Source organism: Oryctolagus cuniculus, chromosome 21 (assembly GCF_051225735.1).
Source record: "Oryctolagus cuniculus isolate XC-2025 breed Fujian yellow rabbit chromosome 21, ASM5122573v1, whole genome shotgun sequence".
NCBI lineage: Eukaryota > Metazoa > Chordata > Mammalia > Lagomorpha > Leporidae > Oryctolagus > Oryctolagus cuniculus.
The window spans coordinates 24894480-24902877 of record NC_142887.1 but is presented as its reverse complement, the minus strand read 5'-3'; positions in this window follow the sequence as shown (position 1 = coordinate 24902877).

Genomic DNA, 8398 nt, shown 5'->3' with positions numbered 1-8398 from the left:
TACAAGTGCTGTAATTAGAGGGCAGAGTTACCTTTCTGGGGCAAGGGCTGGGGGAGCTCAGCAAGGAGGTGTGGGAGGTGGAGAGAAAAGGCGGGGCGGGGTGCAGGCAGCAGCCCCGGACTCTCTAGCGCACCATAGTGAGCTCAGGAAACATGGCGGCCACGTGCATAAAGAATTCTCCCTCCCTCCTCCCTCCCTCTTTCCTTTCTTCTCCACCTCCCTCCTTTCCATCCGTCATCCAACTATCCATTATGTATCCATCTATCTGCACATCTTGCCAACCTTTCTTCCTTTGCTTTATCCATCAATCTACCCATTCACCCATTCATCCATCCAACCACTCACCCATCCACCCACCCATCTACCCATCCACTCACCCATCCACCCATACACCCACCCATCCACCCATCCACCCATCCATCCATTATCCACCCATCCACCCACCCATCTACCCGTCCACTCACCCATCCACCCATCCACCCATCCACCCATCCACCCACCCATACACCCATCCATCCATTATCCACCCATCCAAATTCCTTCCTCCTTTCCTCCCCTCTCCCCATCTCCCTTCCTTCCTCTCTCTGTCTCTCCCAGTCTCATTCCTTCTCTTTCCCATGAAGCATTGGGGAGGACGCTGGCTGGTGTGCTGTAGTAGGAGGACTCAGAGAGAATGGGGTTCTCATCCTGGCCCTGCTGGGTGACCCTGGGGATTAGGCCCCCTTCCTCACACCAGCTTTCCTCACCTCCCCCACCATCCTGTCTCCGGCTCCTTCCCTTCCTGTCCATCACCCTCCTCCTAGCAGGGATCCTGGCATCCATTTTCACTTTACCAAGGACATTGTAGCCGTGGCTTCGTGGCTCCCTCCCTCCTCCTGGGGCTCTACACAAATGCCTTCTCCCAGGGAGAACTTCCCTGGCCACCTCTGTAGAACCTCACCTCCTGTTGAGCTGGTAACACCATGTAGTGCTTATCTAATGGGTAACTATGCCAGGCAGGTCCACTTTTCCACAGTTGTAGCCACATACCCTAGAGCAGAGTGTGCCATGTTAACGGGCACTGTGCAAATTCCCATAGGATGAGAAAACTTCATGTTGTAGATTTGGGTGCCAGCAGGTGCGAGTCTTCAGGGGCTGATGCCAGGAAGCAGGAGTGAGGGAGCAGGAGAGACGGATGGGGGGAAGGGAAGGCAGTCTTGGGGTGTTCACTGCCATCGCTGCCGTGGACCTGAGCTCAGTTTCCTTGGCCCCTCTCGGGATCGTTCTGGCCAGGATCACAAGGTGGAGAATCGAGCCCCGACTACTCCGGGAACCCTTTGTGCAGGGTGAAACTTGGGGCTGAGCCGGCACCATGGCACGAGTCCTGGTGGCATAGAACTGTCCCCAGCAGGTGCTGCTGAGGTCCCGGGGCGGGGGTGCTCAGGCTTTGTCTGCCCCACCTCATTGCTGTAGGGGAGTCTTCCTGGAGGAGCTACATTTGTGGGACAAGAAGGCAGCCCAGAATCAGTTGCTTTGCTGTATCCTCCACCCATCCTGACCTCATCCATAATGACTTTGGCCATGGCACTCATCTGCTGCCACCTTCCAGTTTCCCAGTAATAAAATAAACAGTTTGGACAAGATCATGGCTGCTACCTATCCAAGATAAAAATCTGCCCATTAAAAAAAATCATTAAATGCATTGTGCGGATTCAATGTAGAAAGAAACCCTCATAAAATAAGATAATAGAAAAGGAGAATTATTGCAGAAGTGGATCTCTGTGGGCACTGTGAATTTTTTATATTCTCTGATATTTTTATGCAAAGTCTCCTCCCCTTTTCCCCCTCTCCACCCCTCCCCCTTATTTTCCTTCTTCCACCTCCTGCCCCTCCCCCCTTTCCTTTCTCCCGTTAGAATTTGAGTTCCATCCATGGAGGCAGGGATTTCTGCTCCCTCTGCTCCCTGCTGTTGGCCAGTGCCTGGCACAGAACTGCAATGGGCATGAATGGGCTGTAATAATATAGCTTGAGCAATGGGTTACTGAACATTGACATGGGAGAGCAGGGAGACCCAGCGGTGGGCAGGCCAGGTGGTGCCATGAGCTCATGGGGCTTCCGACATAGCTGGGACTGCTCATTTTGTCCTCCCCAGCAACATTTCGGGTGGCACAGATTAGGTGACATGGTCCATGTTCCGTCGCTGTAACAACATCACAAAGAAAACAGGTTTGTGTAGCTCATGGTCGTAGAGATCCCAGGGCAAGGCACCAGCCCCTGTGTGGCCCTGGTGGAACCATCCTGGTGGGTGGCACCCCTATGTGGGGAGCCCATGGGAGGGCATTTTTGAGTGGTGCATGCATCCACTTGGTGAGGCCGTGCTCATTTGCGTCAGCTCATCTGCCAGGCAGTCAACCCCGTCATCTGAGTCCATCCCTGATGGTAGCGTCCCCACGTGCCTGGGTTATCCCAGATATAGAGGGCTTGAGCCCAGGACATCCTATCTATGTCATGGCCTCAGAGGAGAGTCCGGCGTCCACCAGGGGAAGTCAGTGGGGAGCTGGGGGAGGGTGCAGGGTCCACTGGGACCCTGAGCAGGTGGCCCCCTGCCTGAGAGGTGCTGTCATGCCAGTTCAGGGAGAGCAGTACCCAGTACAGGCAGCTCAGAAGCTTCATGCCTGGGCTCTGGGGTCAGACAGCCATGGCTTCCAGCTCCACCTGGCTCAGCTCCACTTCATGGCTGCGTGCCCCTCGCATGCTGCAATCCTCTCTGAGCCCAGGTAAAGTGGGGGTCCTGGCCTCTCCCAGCTGAGTGCTAGCAGGGTTCACACACTCTGCTGAGTCTGAAGCCTCAGTGGGGACTTCTATGACAGACGCTGCTCACAGGGGTTAATTCACTAACATGAGCAGCCAGAGCCGGACCAGGTGGGAGGAGATCGGGGTCTGCAGAGAAGAAATTCTCAGGCCTGAGCTTGGCCAAGTGCCATTTCTTTGTGACCCCTGCAGGCCACGTTTGGGGCCTTCTAGCCCTTTATTGCCAGCCCAGCCCTGCAAAGCAGAGCCTACCCTTTTACTGTGAATGCTGTGCTGTTGGCTGACCCCAGGATAGAAGCATCCAGAAGGGCAATGACACAAGGGGCTGAGACAGAGCCACATCCCCACTGGCCACATCTGCTGTCCCCAGCTTGAGGAGGGACCATGGCTATGGAAGGGACCCTGGTACAGCGCTGATGTAAGGTGTACCCCAAGGGTCCAGGAATGGTGGCTCCTGGTATCACTGCCACGGACATGCTTATTGGCTGTGGCACAAGCCCCAACTCCTCTGCCAGAAACTCCCACCCTTGACCTTGATGAAGCAGCATCCATGCAGCCCGAGGGACTCTCACAGCTCTCACTTCCCCATCTCCATCCTGACTCCCAGGCAGCCAAGTGCACTGGGGCTACCGCAACAGAATGCCACAGAGACAGGTGCATCAGGAACTCATTTTCTGCCAGTTCTGGAGGCTGCAAGTTCAAGGTCAGGGTGATGGCAGTTGTGGTTTCTTCTGGGGACCCTGTCCTTGCTTGGCACAGGGCCATCTTCTTGCTGTGTCCTCGAGTGGCCGCCCCTCTGCACGCTCCCATCCCGGTGTCTGCTGTGCCCCTGACCTCTCACATCAGCGACTAGGAACAGATTCGACCAGAGCGTACCTCGAAGGCATCATTTTAACGTCCTTACCTCTGTGAGGGGCCTGTCCTCCAGTGCAGGACTTTAACATGTGGCCCTCGAGGGCAGCCAGGTCGCCTCCCCAGACCTGTCACCTTTTCTTTCCACCATGTTCCCCGCACAAGCCCCAGGAAGAACCTGCCCTGCCGCACACCCACTTCTGCTCGCTCCCATCTCCCAGGTCCACAGCACTGCACACAGCGCCAACAGCCCGTGTCTGTGCCCACAAGCCAGCCAGGGCTGGGACGATGTCTCCCTCCGAGAGGGCGGGCAGAGATTGGGGTCATCTTTGATTGAGAAGAAAGCTGTTGCAATGACACCCACAGCCATTTTGCTCTCGGAGACGGGAAAAGTACTTCACTCATTAGTGTAAAAAAGGAGAGAACAGAGGCACAAGCAATCTTGTGGACCAGCCCGGGCCATTCATTTGCAACCGTCCATTTTCTGGGTGTCAGAGGACGACTTTTTTTTTTTTTTATGTATAATCTGATTTCCAATGTTGGCAACAAAGAATGCTTCACTCATGTGCGACGCGGGGTTTTCTTCTTCATAGACAATAACCGATTATAAAAGCCGTTCTCAGCCTCCCACCCCCCCCCCGCCCCCCAATCTCGGAGCCGTGTTGACATATGGAAATGAATCAAAATGTAATACGCATAATTACGAGCATTGTAAGTAGGGTACAATTAGTGTCTCTTCAAACCGATGTTGTAATCAAAAGACACCACTAAAACAGTCCAAGGAGTGAGAGCATGAGCCACGGGATTCGACGCCGATTGGAAGGAAGTTTCTCTCTTTCTTTGCCTCTTCTCCTGGGTATAGAGACGCGCGTCGCCTCCTATTCTGTTCCTGAGTGGGTGCAGAGAAATCAATTCTAATTATTCTCTCCACCCATGGAGCTGAGCACAGCCAAGGAAGGCCTGGCTTTAAAAATAAACCCAGCCGCCCAGAAGGGGGAAGGGTGGCTTTGGCTGAAGCTTTTATCTGGAGGGTGTCTTCTGAGGTCACGGGCCCCTCCCCGGGGAGTAGGGGAGGGGCGTTGGGCTTCATCAATCAGGATTTTGTAGCCTGGATATCTTCTGTGTCCGTCAGAAGGCATTTTGGGGGTGACTGGGGATGTGTGAGGTCTGGTTTTTGTTTTGCTAGCTGTGGATTCATTTGGCTTTTGCATCAAAGCCTTTGCCAACACGGGACTGTTGGGGTAAGGGTTTGGCCCAGGAGTTAGGACCCTCGCATCCCATACAGCAGCTCCTGGGTTCACTCCCATCTCCGACTCCCGACGCCAGCCTCCTGCTCACACAGATGCTGGGAAGCAGCAGTGATGAATCGAGTGGCTGAGTTCCACCACCCCCACGGGAGACCTGGGGTGAGTTTCCCATCCTTGCAGGCGTCTGGGACATGAATCGGCAGATGGGTGCTCTCTGTCTCTCAAATAAATCCAAGAAAATTTAAACAGAAATAAAAGCCAGGAACCGGTCCCTTCGAGGGGCATTGTCCTCTGAGCCTCACTACAGCAGACCCTAGGGACAGGACAGCCAGCTCGCTCCCCCTCCCCCCTGCTGCCCCTTGCGAGTGAGCTGCCCTGCACCAACCACTCTAGTTTTTCCCCCATTCCCTGCCCGTCCCAATTTCTGCCGTCTCTCTGAAGTTACTTCCGGCCCCCAAGTTGCCACATTCCCCCAAGGCCACTTTTGCTGTCTCCTCTGCCAGGAGAGTCCTTGCTGGCAGCCCCCAGCCCCAGTCCAAGCAGTAGCATCACCATTGACCTTGAGCCTGGCTTTCTGCATGGACTCTCCCCTCTGCAGCTAAGCCACACCCACTGTTCATCTGGGCATTTCTCCCTCATCTGCAGGCTCTGAGAGGTAAGGTCCCTGCTGTTTCCATGGCTGTACCCCAAATGCCAAGTCCAGGATCTGGCACAGGGCAGGGGTTGGAGGGGGGAGTGGTGAAGCCCCTGTCTGAATTTTTGGATGAATTATTCAGTGAGAGCTGCCTCTTTGTTGCCTCTTAAGTGAGGCTGGAATAAGGGAGGAAGGGGAAGGGGATACTTTCTGAAACTCTGTGGGAACAAGATATTTACCCCCTTAAGATAAACACCTTACATCCGGGGTTAAAATCCTCTTTAAAGGTTGCTAGGCTCTCAATGTGTTCGCCAAGATTTCACGCATGGAAACTTAGTCTCCAAACTCCTGCATTCATGATATTTAGGAGGTGCTTAAAATTAGATGGAGCCATGAGGGGGGAACCTCCGGCACTGCCTCTGTGGCTTTATTGGAAGAAGAAGAGAGAGTCGAGCTCACACCTGCTCCGTGTCGCCCTGCGCTGCCTTCTGATATGTCACAATGCAGCGAGAAGACCCTCAGCAGATGTCACCCCGTGTCACCACCATGAGACTTCCCAGCCTCAAGAACCATGAGCCAAACCAGCTTCTAGTCCTTCTAGTCCTAGATGAGCGTCACTGCAGATACGGAAGCTGACGTGGACACCCGTATTTGTTTTCTATAGCATCGTTCGTCTAGATCTCATTTTCTGTTGGGTTGATCCAACGGCAAACACTTGGAAAGGACTTAAGATCCATCCCTAAGCATGAGATCAACAAACTACAGTGCACTTAAACACTAGAAGATTCTACAAGAATGTGTGAATGGTCATTTAGGGGCACGGAAAACTCGCCCGTCTGGGGGCCTAGGTCAAGCCATGAGCAGACACAAAGGTGTCATCGTATATGCAAACAGTAGCTCGGCTTCTACCAATGTGGATGCACAGAGCAATAGACGTCTGGGACCCATCGAGCTAACTGTCTAGAGTGGTCTTTCTCATCCGTGGGCTTTTGGCTGATTTTTTAAAAAGATTTATTTTATTTATTTGAAAGACAAAGTTACAGAGAGGCAAAGGCAGAGAGAGAGAGAGAGAGAGAGAGAGAGAGAGAGAGGTCTTCCATCCGATGGTTCACTCCCCAATTGGCCAGAGCTGCACCGATCTGAAGCCAGGAGCCAGGAGCTTCCTTAGGGTCTCCCACATGGGTGCAGGATCCCAAGGACTTGGGCCATCTTCCACCGCTATGCCAGGCCATAGCAGAGAGCTGGGACTTGAACTGGCACCCATATGGGATGCCAGTGCTTCAGGCCAGGGGTTTAACCTGCTGCGCTACAGTGCCAGCCCTTTTTGGCTGATTTTTAAGCCAGAAGCCAGGAACTTCTTCCTGGTCTCCTATGTGGGTGCAGGGGCCCAAGGACTTGGGCCAACTTCTGCTTTCCCAGGCCATAGCAGAGAGCTGGATCAGAAGAGGAGCAGCCAGGACTAGAACTGGCGCCCATATGGGATGCCGGGCCTGCAGGCAGCAGCTTTACCCACTACACCACAGTGCTGGCCCCTCTGGGTAGTTTCCACCCTCCTTGGACCTTGACATTTATTGTGATCCACTCCCCCACCCAAAGCAATGCAGCAGCTGTGGACACGTTGTGCTGGAATCTCACTTCTCTCTTCCTCTCCTGTCCTCCCAGTGCCATGGTCGGGGTGGGGGGCTGGCTCGGGGGTGTTCCCCCATTTTGGCCAAGCCACAGTTCCAGAAGCCAAGACCCCTTACTGAGCCAGATTCCGCAAATATTAACCTTGAGACAGGGTCATCAAAAGTTCCGATGAGGCGTAGGCATTTAGCCTTGTAGCTTAAGATGCCTGCATCCCTCACTGGGGTCCCGGATTTGATTCCTGCCTCTGAGTCTGGTGCCAGCTCCTACCAGTGCACACCCTGGGAGGCAGCAGGTGATGGTTCATGTTGTTGGGTCTTTGCCACCCACAGTGGAGACCCGGATGGAGTTCCCAGCTTCTGGCTTTGGCCTGGCCCAGCCCCAGATGTTGTGGATGCTTGGGGAGTGATCCAGCGGATGGGAGCTCTCTCTCTGTCTCTCTGCCTCTCCTCGACTCGTCCCCCTCCCCCTCAGTGGGTAACTTCTGGGGCCTCTCTTAGAGTGCGTCTCTGGGGATAAGCATGTGGGCAGCTCATTTCCATGCAACCCTGAGCCTTGGTTAAGTGAGGGAGGCTGGGGGAGAAGCAAATCAGCTCAAGGAACCCCGGCACAGGGGCGTCTCCCTGGAAAGAGCTCCCACCCGGCCCAGGGGCTCTCCCACAATGCACCAGGTGCCTGGAGCTGATAAGAATGAGTCACACAGCCCACAGGCGCATGACGGGAGAGAGGAGAAGAGAGGAGGTGCAGGTGGATGAGAGGGGACGGATCACGACCTTGGGTGTCTTTTCCCTTGGGCTGGGGTTATTTGCTATTGGTTCCCCTGCCCTGCTCGTTCCTGGGAAGAGGAACACGGAGCCCAGCTGGGGAGGTGGATGTCACCTGTAGACATTTAAACAGGCGGCTGAGAACGGGCAGTGGAGCCCACGCCTGGAGTGCCAGCCCTGGCTTTGTCTGGGGCAGGAGCTTGTGGGAGATTTTTTCCCCTTTTTCTTCACCCTTGGCTAATGTCTTACCAATAGCCTGACTCTCAGTAAGTGCTGGGTCTCTAATCAGAAAATAAATAGGAAGATAAAAGTCGCTTTGAATGCGAGTTTCGATTTCACTTCCTAGTTGCCTTTAAGCATGGGGACTGGAGGGGGAGAGGGTGGTTTTTGCAGTCTGGCTCCTCCTAAGAAGCTGGGCATGGAGGCACGTGCCTCCCAGGCCAGTGTTGAAGGAATGTTCTAGAAAGCTGGACAAGTCTTCTATA